The sequence below is a fragment of the Antechinus flavipes genome, chromosome 3 (assembly GCF_016432865.1).
Source record: "Antechinus flavipes isolate AdamAnt ecotype Samford, QLD, Australia chromosome 3, AdamAnt_v2, whole genome shotgun sequence".
NCBI classification, from domain to species: Eukaryota; Metazoa; Chordata; class Mammalia; order Dasyuromorphia; family Dasyuridae; genus Antechinus; species Antechinus flavipes.
Window position 1 is genome coordinate 453,365,573 of NC_067400.1, and position 17,798 is coordinate 453,383,370.

Here is a 17,798-nt window from a genome sequence, read left to right on the forward strand (position 1 = left end):
TGGATAGATTGTAGAAGATTGGGAGATAAGAATAGGTGTATTTGTATTGGATAAATACTCTATGATTGCCTTTTAGAAGTCCCACCCTCTGGTTAGTTGATGCTTCAGAGCTCACCCCAAACCTTAACCCCTGCACTTTGAAGACCACTGCTCCAAGCTAAGCTTCCCCAATTCTTTTAACATATCCTCATATAGCATTGCATCCAATCTTCTCATTAACCAGGTTACTTGAGTTCCAGCTTTTGGTAGTTAGTCAGTCAAGAAATGTTTGTAAAGCACTGACTATGTGCCAGATACTGCGTTAAACTCTAAGGATACAAAAAAGACAAAAAAAAAGTCTTCTAGTAGTTCACATTCTAATGGGAAAAATTACATGTAAATATTTGGTATACACATTGTGGTGGCAGAGAAAATGGAAAGGTAAAGGTGGGAGAACTGGAAAAGGTCTCCTGCAGAAGGAATTTGAAATGAGTCTGAAAAAAATTCAGAGAAATTCAGAATGAAGGTGAGGAGAGAAGATATCCCAGGAGAAGGAAGCTATTGCAAAAACATGAAGATAGGAGATAGGAACAAGCAGTGAGTTGCCCAATGTGTCTGGATCATGAGTGTAAGATTAGAAAGGTGGGAAGGGGCCAGCTTTTGAAAAGCTTTAAAAGTCATACAGAGGAATTTACATATGATCTTAGAGCTAAAGTAGTAGCTCTGGAGTTTGTTGAATGTGTGGCAGGGTGGAAGTGGTCAGTGGAAATATTGCCAGACATGGCTTCAGGAAAATTACTTGGCAATTAAATGGAAAACTTGATACTTGAGTTGTGGAAACCATTTATGGGGCTATTGTCCAGAAAAGAAGTAATGAGGATCTGAAGTAAGGTGATAGTTCACTCCAGAGTAGTAGGGTGGTAAAAAAAAAAAAAAAAAAGAAGAGATGAGAGAGAAAAGATGTTATGAAAGAAGAAATTTGGCTGCAGCTTGGGAATTTGAGTACCTTAAAAGTAGGGTACAACACAAGAACATGTTAGTACCAGGCATGGGGACGGTGGGTACGGGTAGAGAGAAGAAAAATATGCAGTCTACATATAGAGATTGATGCTTTGAGGCAACAAGTTGGCACAATGGATAGAGCACTGGATCTGGAGTCAGGGGGACCTGGGTCAAGTCTGGCCTGAGAACTTTGTTAGCCTTGTAACCCTAGCAAGTCAATTATTCTTTGTCTCAATTTCCTCATCTATAAAATGGGAATAATAATAACCATATCTACCTCCTAGGGTTATTGTGAGAATCAAAAGAGATGACAATTATAAAATACTTAAAACAGTGTTTGAAACATAGTAAGTGCTATATAAATATTAACTATTACTATAATTTGGTCAATGAGGTTGAGTGAAACAAAGTCATCGACCTCTTGATACTTTCTACATTTTGACTTCCTGATGTAGCAAGTATTTATCTGTTCTGAACTCCTGCTCTAGCAATTGGTCTTTCTAATTAAATGGGAATTAATCATTCATTTAGTAATTTCTTTTAGGGATCAAGAAGAAGAAGATGAGGAAGGGTATTTTAAATAGCAGAATGACCCAGAAATGGATATTAATGTTATAAATGTGACTTTAATGCTGGGGGTCATTTTTTCCCCTTCAGAACATCTCTCTGAAACTATAATAGCTGTCAGTACAAAAATAAGATTCAGGGTATATACATTCCTTTTACAAATAATAAGTCAGGAATCCCTCTAATTTACAAATTCAGCCAATCACTGCTTAGTCATTTACTGGTATTTTATAAAAAATAAAGTGCTTTAGGTTTTAAGAAATTCTTTCTCCATGCAATCCACGAGGTAGAGTAGATATAATTGTATTCTTCTTGTACAATTGTACTCCAGATTATGGAGCAAATGGGTAATAGAGCTGGGAAAAGAATGAATGGCACATACCATTGTATCTTTCACCTTCAAAACTCTTTCTCCTTTTGATATTATTTTCATTCTAAAAGTTTAAAAGCTGCAACACACTCAAGAGTGGTTTGGATAGAAGAAAAGTATTTATTCAATCAGCTAGTCAAAAAAAATTTATTAACTGTGTATTATGTCCAGGGTATTGTGGTAAGTGTTGGGGATACAGAGAAAAATAAAAGAGTCTCTGCTGTCAAGGAGCTCACAAACTCATGGGTAGACAATATGCAAACAACTATGTACAAAGAAGCTATATACAGGATAAATGGGAAATAATCAATAGAGGGAAGGCATTCGCAGTAAGGGAATTTTTGGGGGGTGGGAATAACTTCCCGTAGAAGTTGAGATTTTAGTTAGGAATTTGAAAGAAGCCAGGAAAGTCAAGAGACAGAAATGAGGAGAGAGAGCATTCTAGCCTTGGGGATAGTTGATGAAAATGCACCAAATGGAGAGAAGGAGAGTCTTGTTCAGGGAACAACAAGAAAGCCAATGCTTCTGGATTGCAAAGTACATATGAGAGGTAAACGTGTAAGAAGATTGGAAAGAAAGAGAGAAGATGGGGCAGGTTATGAAAGGCTTTCAGTGGCAAACAGAGAATTTTATACTTGATTCTGGAGGTAATAGGAAGCCACTGAAGTTGTGGGGGAGTGGAGGTGGACATGATTAGACATATTTTAGGAAGCTCCCTTTGACACCTGAGGGGAGGATGGAAAGTAGAGAGAAATTTGAGGGAGGCAAACCATAAGCAAGCTATTGCAATATGAGGGTTGGTGATCAGAGAAGGGGGCATAAAAACGATATATTATTAAGGCAAAATTGACAAGTCTTGGCAACAGTTTGGTATGTTAGGTTGTGAGCCTGGGGGACTGGGAGAATGGTAGTGCCCTTGACAATGTTAAAAAGAGAAGGGGATTTAGGGGAAAAGATAATTTCAGTTTAGGATGTGTTGAGTTTTATATATTTACAGGACACTCAGTTCAAGTTGTTCAACAGACAATTGGAGATGTGAGACTGGAGGGCAGCAGAGAGGTTATGGCTGTATAAATAACTTGAGAATCATTAGCATAGAGATGATAACTGAATCCAATGAAGTTGCATTGTATGTGAAATAATGTAGCAAAAATCATGATAGAGTATATGTTCTATATAGGATTTTTTTTTAACCAAATGCTCCTATAAATACACAAAATCATCATGATAAAGGTTTACTTTACTATCCAACTCTCCTTACCACTACTATCCAACAGCTATTTTTGTTACTTATCAGAATCTAATTCTCCCTATATGTTATTACAAAACCAGAATGAGTCTAAGAAAGTTGCGAGCAGTCTGTCTAAGTATGAGAGGCAAAAGATAGAGAAATGAATGGAGAAAAAATATGAAATGTATATCCAAAAATAAAACCCCCCAAATTTAATAAAAAATATGTCCCAATCAGGACACAGAATGAAGTTGTTAGGGACCCTGTAGAGCAACCTTTGCATAAGGTTTCAAAGTTCAGTAGTTTCTCTATTTTGTGATTCACCTTCATTTTCCCCATGTACTTGGATTTTTTTTCTGTCTCTGCAAATTTGAGGAAATAAACCATAACCCTGTTTCTCATCAGTTATCTATTGGATTTAATCCAATAAGAAGTCTAAGAAAGGAACATGAAAGAAAGGGAAAGTAGTTTCAACTTCAAAGGTATAGAAAAATGAGTCTAACTCCAAAGGCCCTCCACCACCACTACCCTCCAACTGTATCCCATTTCCTTATGCTGGATCACAGACATGCAGATTACAGAGCATGATGTCATCAACAATGAATTTTAGGGGCCAATGAGGGCAGGGATAGGAGTTTAATTGAGAAATAAAGGTTAGGAGCTGAAGGAGAGGAATAGGATGGACTAGAGTGGTTAGGAAAACCACAAGAATTCCATCAACTCTTGAAATTGGTTATATTCTAGATTAATCATAATCCATGAAATCCAAGTTGGCCTAGGTCCTGACAGGGTAATCTAGGTCATTACAATTTAAAGATGCATCAGTTTGTAGAACTGTCTAGTTCAGCACCCTCATTTCGTTTTGTTTTTTATTATCTTTAATTTTCTTTCTTTTTCTTTTTTTAATAGTATTTTTCCAAATACATTCAAAGACAGTTTTCAACATTCACTTTTGCAAAATCTTGTGTTCCAAATTTTTCTCCCCCTCTTGCCCCCTCCTCCCTTTCTCAAGACAGCAATCAATCTGATATCGGTTAAGCATGTGCAATTCTTCTAACCATATTTCCATAATTATAATGCTGCATAAGAAAAATCAGAAAAAAGGGAAAAAATCATGAGAAAAAACCCAAGCAAACAATAACAAAAGCAAACAATATCTCCATAGTTCTCTCTCTCTGGATGTGGATGGCACTTTCCATAACAAATCTATATATAAAGTCGGCAATTCCACTGCCTTGAATCCCCTCATTGTTGAAAAGCGCCAAATCCATCACAATTATCATCACATAATCTTGTTACTGCCAACACCTTCACTTTACAGATGCCTCTCGTCTTCAAGTCTTTGCACATTTGACTGAGGGCCCAGAACTCTTGAAGAATGCGAGCCCAAAACCTCAGATGTGGAGTCTCTTACATCCCAAACCAACTTTCCACATCAATAGTACAAAATGTCTGAGTGTTTACGGGTTTATGTAGGCTGAGCTAAGATTCTCCAACAACTTGCAGAATTACAGGAGCTGTTGTTGGGATACCTGCCAGTTTTTGGAAGTCTTCTCTTTATCTTGCTCCAATTCAGGATTTTATGTTGTGAAAGGTGAGAACCAAACTACTCCAATATGACCTCAGGTACCAGGAATTCCTGGAAGTCATATTTGTCACCTGAACCCTGGGCGCTGATAAATGGAGGGGCTGAATCCTACTCCTCTGTTTGAGGTTTCTGATTCTCATCTTTTACTTCCCCACACCAACATTCCCCTACTAAGAAAAAAAAAGATTTTTTTCTCACTTTGCAAAGTGTTGTTTCCTGAAAGCAATAATGGGCGGGTCATGAGGCCTTATTTTCAGGAAACTGCCAGAGATGGCTTAAGAAAAAGGCAATCAATCTCCCCACAACTCAATAATAAGTCACGTTATTACTTGGTCAGATTTTCATCCCAACTGTCTGTGTTAGCGTTGAGGAAAGGTCATATTTTCCCATTTGACCATTTTGATTGAGTGGCTATAGGTAACTATCCCATTCCAAAACAGCTCCCTATTTCTCAAGGGAGAAATAGGGAATCAAAAAAAAGAGAAAAGAAAAAGGAATCTAACAAAGCTGAGGAAAGAAAAAAGTCAGGGTAAGCAGCTGCCCTGTCTCTTAGCTGTGTTATCAAAAAAGAAGGAACAATTCAAAATTTATTTTGCCTCTCTCATCCATATGTTCTACAGGATTCAAAATGGTCTCCAGATGTTTGTTTTCCATCATTTCCCCCCTCCCCATTCATCCACTTCCCCCATATTTTTCAAATCTAACTTGAGGGAAGAGAAAGGAATAAATGAGAACTATGTTTTAGAGTAAAATTACAACCTGACAAATGCACTTCTAACTTAGGAGGAGATGGAATAAAAGAAAGGAAGAGGAAAAGAAAATGAGGAATACGAATAAACGCAAGTAAATATAACAGAACAAGAAGGTTCCATGGGAAACTATGGATAAGAAGGATTCAGAAAAGCTTGAAAAGAACATTCAAAGGCAGCAATACTCTGACTATAGTGGTGATCAATTTTGATTTCCAAAGACTGATGGTGAAAAAGATCGCAATCTCTGCAAAGATGGTGTCAAATGGGGTATACATTGTCAAATATGACCAGCTTCTGTGTATAGTTACTTAACTATACTTCTTTGTTACAAAGGAGGTTTGAAAGAGGAGAGTGATAGGAATGTTTGCTTTTAAACATTATAAAATATTAACTTTTTTCAAATGCAGCAATCAATCTTGTTCCCAAAGTAAAGAGGATCAAAGACATTTTCCTCAGTAAAAGTGAATGAGAAGGAGACCTATGGGTATAAAATGTTGTCTATTCTTCTGGTCAGGTAAAGGCACTGTATTTTGCTTTGTTACAAGAGAAAGTTCTATCAAAAAGTGAGCATATCAGAATGATTGTGATGTTTAAAAAATATAGTAATAAAGCTTTGCTTAACCTTTTGGATAATCAAAGTAAGGTTTTGCTGCTTGTTTCTAATAAATGTTTATACTTTATATATTTCAAGTATATTTTAAATTACAATTTTCATTTCTAGAACTAGCTACATAGTATATGAAATAGAAAAATAAAGAGTCTGGAGAACTGAGTTCTAGTTCCTGGGAATATTTTTATTTTTGTTGTTCACTTGTATTTTTGTATTCACTCTTTGGGATCCCATTTGGGGTTTTCTTGGCAAAGATACTGGAATGGTTTTTCATTTTCCTTTCCAGCTCATTATGAGGAAACTGAGGTAAACAGAGTTAAGCAATTTGCTCAGAGTCACAGTAAATAACCTAAGGCTACATTTGAATTCAGGTCTTCCTGACTCTAGGTCCCAGCTCTGTCTTTTTGCCACTTAGCTGCCCTACACTTTTATACTTCTTCTCTACTAAATTTAATCTCCAACTTCAGCATAATCTCTCCACCTCTCTCTGTTTTCCACAATCACTTTACTTTTCTTTCTTTAGAATCTTGACCCTTTAATTAACAATTAACTATCTCTTTTTTAGAATCCCTTGCCCCCAAGTCCTATCTTTGTTTATCCCTTTCAAAACCCCAACCCCCTGAATTAGTTCTGTCTTTCACCTTCTGTTTACATGCTGATGGAATTATTGGGGGAAATTACAAAACCCATCCATTATCAATTTATGTTATGTGTCTCATCTGGACCCTCACTATTAGATGCCAATCTTTTTACTCTTGCTTGATTGATTCTCTCTGCACTTCCCATGGCATTTCCTCTAAATATTCTATTTTCTTCTTAGATCATTTTTACAATTTTTCACCTGTCAGCAGGAGAAAATAGGAAGGAAGGAAGGAAGGAAGGAAGGAAAGAAGGAAGGAAGGAAGGAAGGAAGGAAGGAAGGAAGGAAGGAAGGAAGGAAGAAGGAACATTTATTGAGTATCCACTATGTGTCAGGTACTGTACTAAATGCTTTAAAACTATTATCTCACTTGAACCTCACAACCCTAAAAGGTAGTTGCTACTATTATCCCATTTTTTCTGTTGAAACAGAGGTTAAGTGACTTACCAGGCTAACACAACTAGTAAATGTCTGAGATCAGATTTGAACTTAAGTCTTTCTGACTTCAAGTCCAGCTCTCTGTCTACTGCTTCACCTGAATGCTTATGGCAGCAAAAGACCTTGCTTTATACTTCTCTTTAAAAATAAAGTCCTTCTTTTCTCCAGTTCCATACTTTGTCATTTCAACATTATCCCCCATTTTCTCTTCCCTTGATGCAGTCCTGGAGGAATAGATGACTTACCTTCTTGCCTGGACCAATCCTTCAATTTGTGCCCCTCATCTCTTACCTCTGACGTCTTGTTTCTTTGATCATCCCATCTTTTTCCCAAATTTTCTGTTTTGCTTTCTTGGGTGATTCCCTCCCTGTTACCTACAAACACATTCAGTTTTCCCCCACCTCTTTAAAAACAAAACAAAATAAAAACTGTTTCTTGGCCCTTCCATTTTTTAAAGCTATCATCTTCTATCTTCTTTTCTTTCATGTCAAAATTTCTGGAAAACTTTACTCATTTTCTTCAAATTTCCTTCCTCTTTCCTACTTCTCAACCCTTTGAATTGATGCTTGTGCTTACCCCTCTACTGAAACTCCTCTTTCTGTAATCACCAATGATCTGCTAAATTCAATGATATTTTCTCTTTCTTGACTCTCTATAGTGGACAGCATTGCTAATTACCTCCTCCTTCTGGAAACTCTCTAGTCCCCTAGTTTTCATGATATTGTGCCATTATGATTCTCCTCCCTGCCTAAATCCCCTTTTTCAGTCTCCTTTGCAAGACTGTCATCCAGGTTTCATCCCTTATTCATGGATACAATCGAAGAATCTCAGATTCTCTTATCTTCTCTCTCTATTCTCTTTCTTGGTAATTTCATCAGCTCTCATGGATTCCTCTACCATCTTTGCCAATGACTTCCAATCTGTTATCAATCCTCATCTCCCTCCCTTGGTCAATCAATCAATAAGTATTTATTAAGTACTTTCTATGTAGATCTATATCACATAACTAGTAAGCGTTTTAGGCAGGATTTAAAAACAGGTTCTCATGGTTTCATGTCCAACCAATGCTTAATAAATGGTATTTGATTAATTGAACTGGATGATTTTCAGCAAATCATTTTGCTTTTCCAGGTCTCAGTCTCATCTATAAATGTAAATGTTGGGCTAGATGACTAACAACAACAACAACAACAATTTAATTTGTTAATTTAACCATTTATTATGTGGATTTATGATAGGAATTAGACATGTGATATATCACTAGTATAGGGAACTTCCAAATGAGGAAACTCCATCTGTTTTGAGGTTAGTTATTTATCCATTATGCTATGTATACAATATATAGGGAGATATATATATACACACACATATATATAATATACACATACACATACATGTATTATATATGTGTATGTGCATATACATATAAGTGTATACATTGTATATGTACCTGTATACACATGTGGGGAGGGGCAAAGAGAGAGGGAATGTGACATGATTTAATTTTTTAAATCAGTCCTGTGAGGAAGACAAAGCAAGCATATCCTCATTTGGCAGATGGGAAAACTAAGACTCAGAGACATACTTGCCCAGTCTTACACTTATTGCTAGTAAATCAGAGCACAGTCAGGGGTAGTGGTTCATGCCTGCAAACCATGCTGATGGTGGCTAAAGATGGTGGATCAACTGAGCTCAGAAATTGAGTTGCAAAAGGGCTAATGTTGCTCAGGTGAATACACCAAGCACTATACCAGTATCCTCAGTCTCTAGAAGTAGGGAACCCCCAGGCTGCTTAAGGAGAGGGCAAATCAGCATGTCAGAAACAGAGTAAGTCAAGCTTCCATGTTCATCTGTAATGGGATTGTCCCGTGAGTGACCATTACATTTCCAACCTGAATAAATAAGGACACTCAATCTCAAAAATAATAATAACAACAAAACCCAAAACAATAAAATCCTAGATGAATAAAGAAATAAAAAATAATTTAGTAAGTATACTTTCAGCCACAACACAGGTATGCTTCTTAATGACTTTATGGCTTAATATTAATGTCCTACAGAAATATACTATTCCATATCCCTAAAACTTATGGATTGTAAAAGGGGCATTTGTATCAGGAAGGAAAAGAGAGAGAGGATTGGGAGGAGAGCAGACAATGGGCAAACAAACACCACCTGACCACACAGATACTTCATCACTTACCTGTAGTCCAGCTTCAGCGGAATACTGTCCAAGCCGCCAATCTGACAATATGGCTCCAGATTGGATAGTTCATACAGTTGGATTTCACGATCTCTGTCCCAAAATTCAACATGTTAAAAAGTAAACTATACACTTCTCATCTTAGCTCAGTCAAAACTAATTATTCATTTGTAGGAGCTGGATCACGCTTCTTCCACAAAAGAAAAGAATTGGAGCAATGAGAAGAAACCGTCTCTTCCCTCCACATATGCTCTCCTGGAGTCTCCACATCGATCTACCACCCTGTCCTGCTTCACCCCTCCCTTGCTTCCTAGACATAATCCCATCCTATCTTGTTCCAGAGACATATTGGCTGTTCCATTTTATTGTACTTTTTAATGTAATTAATTGTAATTGTAATGTAAATTAATACATTTTTAATGTAATTGAATTTGGTGCTAATTCCAATACAATTCTACATGCATTAAGGTTTTTATTTTATTAAATAGTTAATGTTAGTGGTGGTGATGATGAAAGTTGTAAAATTCTAGGAATTAAAAGCTCTCCACATTCAGAGTAATGACATTGAACATTTAAATAGCACTGTATAGCACTTTCATAAATATTCATTTTACACACATATGTACACACCTGTGCATAATACACACATATACACATACATAGCACATATGTGGATACGTATATATTATAAAATATACATGTATGTGTGTGTATGTGTGTATAATTTAATAATTTACCTTGTGATGGAGGTATCACAAAAATTATTACACCCATTTTACAGTTAAGCAAGTTAAGATAAAGCGAGCTAAGCTGTCCATAGTAAGTGTCTGAGGCAGAACTTGAATCTAAGCCTCTTAGTTCCTATTTCCACTCGGCTACATCGATGCTCCTGACAACATCTGAACATCTTCACCTGGAGAACCAACGCTCCTTCCCCCACCATAAGCCCCTCCGGTTGCTCTGTAACTGAAAACGAAGCCTGCCATGGCAACAGGTTCTGCTGATGTAAAAGCCTGTGTGTGAAAGAAGAATATGAGGTACAGAGATCTACTCATTAAGATTGATGCTTCACTCTCTCAAGTGCAAAACTCATTGGCTCCCTTTGCCCTTGGTGTTAAATGCCCTTTCAGATTTCATTTCCAGACAGCCCCGTGCTTCATCAGTAGCACTAAAGCCTGGTTGCATGGATACAGACCTCCTGGTTCTGTTCTCTTTTTTTCCCCACTGTCTTGTCAGCTCGATGGGTCAGCCATTTCCATTAAAGCTTCTATTTCAATCACTGCACTTCTTTGTGAAAAAAAAGAAGAGTGCTCTCCACATGCATGAAGACACACATTCTCTCTCTCTCTCTCTCTCTCTCTCTCTCTCTCTCTCTCTCTCTCTCTCTCTCTCTCCCTCCCTCTCTCTTTCTTCTCTTTCCTTCCCTCCTTTTCTCCCCATTTCTCCTCTCTCATTTCTTTCTCTCTCTCTTTCCCCCTTTCTCCCCTCACTCCTTAACCTCTCTTCTCTGTTTCTCTCTCTTTTTCCCACTCTCTCTCTCCCTTTCTCTCTTCACTTATCTCTTTCCTCTCCATTTTCCTCTTTCTTTCTATTTTCTCTTCTCATTTTCTCTTTCTCCCTCCCCCTTCTTCTCTCTCCATCCCTCTTTCCCTCTCTCCTTCCCTTTCTCTCTTCTCTCTCTCTCTCTCTTTGTTTCTCTGTCTCTGTCTCCCTCCCTCCTTCCCTCCTTCCTTCTTCTCTTTCCCTCCTTTTCTCCCCATCTCTCCTCTCTCATTTCTTCCTTTTCACTTTCTTTCTTCCCTCTCTTTCTCCTTTCTCTTTTGTCTCTTTCCCCCTTTCTCTCTCCCTCTTTTTCCTCTCTTCTAGTTCTCCTCTCTTGTTTTTCTTTCTCCCTTTCTCTCCTCCCTTATTTCTTTCTCTCTCCTCTCTGTCTTCTTCCCTCTTTCTATTCTCTCTCTTATCATTTTCTTTCTCCCTCCCCCATCTTCTCTCTCCCTCTTTCTTTCTCTCTCACCCTCCCTCCTTCTCTGTCCTCCTCTCCTTCTCTCACTCTCTGTCTCTGTGTTTCTCTGTATATCTCTCTGTCTCTCTGTCTCTGTGTGTGTGTGTGTCTTTCTCTCTGTGTGTGTCTCTTTTCTTTCCTTCTCTGTATCTCCCTCCCTCTCTCTCTCTCTCTCTCTCTCTCTCTCTCTCTCTCTCTCTCTCTCTCTCTTTCTCTCTCTCTCTCTGTTTTCTCTGTCTCTGTCTCTGTTTCTCTCTGTGTCTCTGTTTCTCTCTGTATCTCTGTCTCTGTGTTTCTCTCCCTTTCATACACACACATACACACACACACACACACACACACACACACACACACACACACACACACACTTCATCAGATTGTTTTTGCTCTCTAACCAACTTACCAAGACATTCATTTAAATGAGTTCTGTCCCCTTCAAAGGGGTCTATTTGAGAGTCTGCGCCTTCATTCCAGAGACATTCAAAATATAGCAAGAATTCTCCTTTTGGAAATGCCTTTAGAACCTAAAGCACATGCACTGAAATCTCTTCAATGGAAATGCATTTAATTTTTTAAAACAGCCAAACATCATTCAGAGGCAAGTCTTTTGAATAATGAGATTATAATGTTTGGGGCAAAAAAAGCTAAGTATGAATAGAAGATATTTTAAATGCTGCTGACTTTTTCATGTGGCCCATACATGGGCTTGGAAGGTGATACCAAAAGGAATATTCTGAAAGTGTTTTGAAAGATAACAGCATCATTGTAATTAGCTGACTCAGGCACAGGCCATCAGAGCTGAAAAGAATCACGGAGGTCACTGAATTCACTCCTTCATTTGAGAAGTTGAGAACATGGAGGTCTAAACTGCACAGGGAAGAAATAAGCCATTTGTTAAACACCTACTATGTGCATACATTGTGCTAAGCACTTTACAAATACTATCTCATTTGACCTTCACAACAACCTTGAGAGGTAGGAACCATAATGAATATCCCCATTTTATTGATGAGGAACTGAAGCAGACAGAGTTTAAGTATCTTGCCGGGGATTATTAGTCTAGGAAGCAAGGAATAATGTGAGGCTAGATTTCAGGAGTGAGAAAATAAATCGCCTGGAGTCAGGCAGTAAAGGGAAGAGTAGGGAATAGAACTCTTGTTTCTAGACTCATATTCTAGTGTTCCTTTCACTTAAAATATCCAGGAAATTCTGCAATTCCTGGACTCAGCTGAGTCAAATCTATCCCATAGCATCATAGAGTGAGACTTAACAGAAATTTTGGAAGGCAGTTGAGTTCCTTTATTTACAGCTGAGGTACAGAGGCCCAGAAAGATTATGTTGTATGCCCAAAGTCACAGGTGGAAAATGAGAGACCTGGGATTTGAATTTAGACAGAGAGAGACAAAGACAGAAAGACAAGAGATAGAGAGACACAGAAACAGACAGAAAGATAGAAAAAGACAGAGAGACAGAAACAAAGACAGACACACGAGAGATAGAGACATCGAAAAAGGGAGAAAGACAGAGACACAGAGAGAGAGACAGATTTCATACACACATAGATTTCCTGAACTTATAATTTCATCATTAGAGGGATCCAGTATATTATGTGGTTTGCATGTACATTTACATGCAAATGCTATACATATAACATTCATATAAATCTACCTTTCTGACCTTCATTCAAGAGTTCTGGCACTTACCCAGTCCCAATGATCAGTTTGTTATACTGTGGCATGCTTATGAAATCTGTCACCCACTTAGATTTCCGGTTAATGGTTTTGTCCTAAAACATCAAAGAGCTTAATTATACTCCAATATATTTATTTTAAAGGACAGGACAGTTTCAGATATCACTGCAGATATTCAGATTTCTAAAACACATCCAGCATCTCAGGCTACTCATTTAATTGGTCTTCTCCAAGATAAAGGGGCTATTGAAAGAATCAGACAAGACTCAGATGGATCTGTGATCTTATTAAAGAGGACATTCTATGTCGTCCCTTCTCCACATCCACCATCTCATACAATTCTTGTCTGTATCCTCTCCAAAATTCTTCACAGACACCCACCCAACGTGACAAGGGCCTGCCTCAATTTATCCTGATATTTCAGGGATGTTCATTAGTGAACTGGTTGTCCACCCATTAGTTACTACTCATTACTGGACCAATCCATCTTTCTCAATCCTATGGTTTGCTTGTGAACCTCTTTTTTCTGGTTCTTCTTTGAAAACATTTATGTCATAGGGGAGCATCACATGGTGAGCAGGGTGGGAGAAGTTCATGTATAGTTTAGGGGATCTGAACCTACAAACCACCTAGAACCTATGGGAAGAGTTGCTCTTCTGGGGATCTAACTTGGAAACCTGGGAACACTGAATTGGAGAGGAAACCCAGAGCATGTTTTATTTATATTCATTCTATATTGCCTCCTATTCACATCCTCTATTTGCCTTTCCACTGCCCATTTTGTGAGTCATTTTGATGACTCTAGCGTTCCAAGATTCAAAATTACATAATAGTATCAGCAGCATATTGATATTAAAAAGATGGATTTTTGTTTTTGACTGGAGTTTAGGCTTATTAAGAGAGCTTTACAATTTCCCAAAGTTAATCTTGCCCACTTTATCTTTCTATTTAATTCTGGGTCCAACTCATTGTCCACTTGCACTCTCTAAGATATAGATGATACCTATATGGATCTGTGATAATAAAGTCTTAGATACTTGGAGGAGCCTGACCTGACATAGATTTTCTCTGTCTAATAAAAACAAAACAACAAGATAGGGACTTCAGCTGTAACGGGAGACATTTAATATTATATTTAAAGAAGAACTTGCTGATGGTGAGCCCCACCACCTTAGTGGGCCAGGTTGCTCAGAGATATTGGGGAGAAGTTGCTTCTAAGGAGAGAGACTAGATTCTAAGGCAGTTTAACTACAATCATGTTCGAAGGCAGTAGAATAGTCCAAATGAACTTCTAAGATCCTTTCAGCTTCAATCTATATGATTCAGTAACAAATTCCCTGAAGAGGAACTCTGGCAAATAGTTAGCCATGCTTGAAATGACCATTAAGAAGAGAAAAAAATTGAGGATTCTTTCCATTTGTCTAGTCTTAATTCATATGATAAATTACACACAGTCCCATCTGATTTTAGAAGTGAAACAAAGCATTATCTTGTACCATGCACTGAGCTCATCCTTTAGCTGGCATTCTCTAGACTGGCACATTCCTATAGGAATATATTATATTCAAGGACACTATTCATGTAATCATGCTACTTAAAAAGCAGTTTAAAATTGCAAATAAAATCAAACTGTCACACTCAGCATCCCTATCAAAGGAAAATCACATACAAAAACCAGCTTTCTTCTTTTCAATGTCAGCTGTGGCGACCAGAAAGAAATGACTCCATCTTCTCCCATCATGATTAAGGTATCATCAGGCAGAGAGAAAATGCGGAGGACCGGCCCACTGTGAGATAGCCCCTGAGATAAGGCAGGCAGGGTGAAGTAAACTTCTCTCTGGCGGGCCACTGAGTTGGCCTGTTCTGAATACTCTAACTGTAGGTAGGTACAGAAGTCATCCTATAAAAAAAAGGAATTCTATATCAGCAGCTTTCTGGCTCCTCCAAATTCTCTCCATCATTGAGTCCTGGATTAGACATTGCCTTAAGGCCTTTACTTGCTATAATATAATTATCATTAACTCATTAGTATTGCTGCCAACATTATTAGCTTAAAAGATGAGGTGTCCCTTTAAGACTGGCCTCTGGCTACTTTCAACCTGTTTTTGTCTCCATTCCCCCACATCTCTTCATTCTCTTTAAAGGAACCTCAGATTCTAAGAGTCTGAGGAACATGAGGAACATGGCCCAGATCCACTTACCTACATAATACCCTCTCATTCTGCCTCCAAATACCCATCTTTTTTCATCAGGAAAGTGCTGGGGTCCCAGAACTATGCCATTTTGATGTTAGACTATAAGCTCCTTGAAGGCAGGAATGGTTTCACTTTGTCTTTACCCAATGCCTAGAGCACTAATAGGTACCTAATTATCACTATACTATGGGTAAGATTTAGGGGAGAGGGCCTAGTGTGCCCTCAACCACACTAGCTGGGGTCCAGACCTCCATGGGCTGCCTCCACTGTGGCTTAACTCAGATTCCCCTAAATCAAGCTTCATGTTGTGGGAAAGCCAGCACCTGGGGCCTCTTCTCCCAGAAAAGTCAGCCATGGGTGGACTACTAGAAATCCACAGGCTGAAGGTATCCCAAATTGCCTAAGGAAATGTACTTCCAATTATATCCCTGAGTTTACTTCAAAAAAACCATAACACTCTAATCATTCTCGCTCTTCCTTGTTCATATTTTATTTTTCTACTCCCACTTTTTTATAACAACCTCAATATCACTTTGTGAAATTATTTGCAGTTCTCTTGGCAAAGATACTGGAGTAATTTGCCATTTCCTTCTCCAACTCCTTTGACAGATAAGGAAAATGAGGCAAGTAAGATTTAATGACTTGTTCAGGATCACATTGTTAGTAAATGTCTGTGACTAGATTTGAACTTCACAAAGCCTGACTCCAGGCCTGGCACTCGATCATTCCCTAAGTCATCACAAACATACCCAGAACCTGATTTCCTAACATTCCTATTTCTTTGTATACCACTCAGGAGAATGAACTGGTTATCACTTTATTATCTCAGCTACAATCTTCAAAGTCTATCAGAAAGGAGAAAAATGTGTCATGGGAGGAAGAATTGAAGAGATACACAGAGGAATGACATTACAGAACAGTGTTAAGAGATCTAGAACTGGAGTCGGAGGGCCTGGATTCAAATCCTGTTTCTGATCCTAACTTAGACCTCAGTTTCCTTTATGTGCCTTGTGTGATGTAGTAATAACTGTTTTCGAATTGAATTAAATCTCATATTAATGACATAAAAAATATGCTTGTGGCTACTGGTATTGTACTTAAAAGGTATCAGATCTGTCTACCATCACTCTCACTATTACTTACATCCAGGATTGCCAGTGAGTGTGGGAACCCCCTTTATAGGCTAATTTGCAATTGAAGTTCCATCCCAAGATATAGACCTCTTATGCAGTGGGGATCAGAAGCCTGTATAGACACAATCAATTTGCTAAATGCCATCATTCATGTGAAAGACATTGGGTCCTTGTTCCAAAAGCCCAGAGCAGGTTCTAAGTGAAGCTCTCTTAAAGATGATAGCTCTGTTCACTCACTCAATGGAAAAAGGCAGCTCCCAACCACACGGTGGTCCAATAAGAGAAAGCATGCTCCTGTCCTACAATTTTCTAGAAACAAGTCCGTATAAATGCTGCTATTTTAGCAACTAATAGTGTCTGCATGTGTGTTTTGCTCCCGTTGTATTTATAACACCTAAAAAGTTTGTAAACTATAAATAACTTTCATTCTAGGCTCATAAATTTAGACCTGAAAAGAACATTGGAGATCATTTAAAGGAACTCCCTCTTTATGCAGAGGCACAATTAACACAGGTAGAGCAATTTTCCCAGAATCACTCAGGCAGTAAGAGAGCCAGGATTGCTTCCAGGCTACCTCCAAGTTGGCATGAGTAGGCAAGAGAGAGCCGCCATTAATCCTTCACAAATCTGTATGTTCTTTAAAGGAGGAAGAGAAGCTTAACTAAAAAATCCCATTTGGAGCTCTCTACCACTTGAGACTTATCTCTTATAGCACAAACTAACTTACCCACTGAATTCCACCAGTTGCTGTACAATCTATTTTCATGAAAAGTTGTTCTATTTGCTCATTACACTAGAGGGGAAAAAATCATTGTTAGAATGTGCAGACTACACAAGAATAAAATATATCTACTAAAGGAAAAAAGAAGCATTTCTCCTATTTATGAATTCCATCTATTTTTAAAGAGTATCTTTTACTCAAAAAGTCTCTAAATGTGTGTTCTAAAACGTTGATATGGCAATTAACCTTACTCCAGCTCACTGGAATAAATATTCTTCCCCAGTGAAAAACCTAATCATACCCTCTAACTTAAAGGAAAATGTAATGGATGAGAGAAATGGAATCCTTGGTATATACTCATGCCTAAAAATATCCCTGGAAAGGCAGCTTCTAATGGGATATTGAATAATGTAGGGAAATTCCTCTGGGAACAGACCTTTGCCATGCCCCGGTAATTTGCCTTCCTATTTTCCCTACCCAAGAGGAGTAAACTGGAAAACAAATGGGAAGTTTGGGGGGATTGTTTTTATTTTAACTAATCCAAGAAAAACTAGGGTATTGCCAAGAGAAAAAAAACTTAAAAACAGGAAAAACACACAATCCAATACTAGCAATCAATCATTTGTTGAGACACTGGTGACTGACTTGCAGAGTCCCATTTTCCAGAACTTTAAAT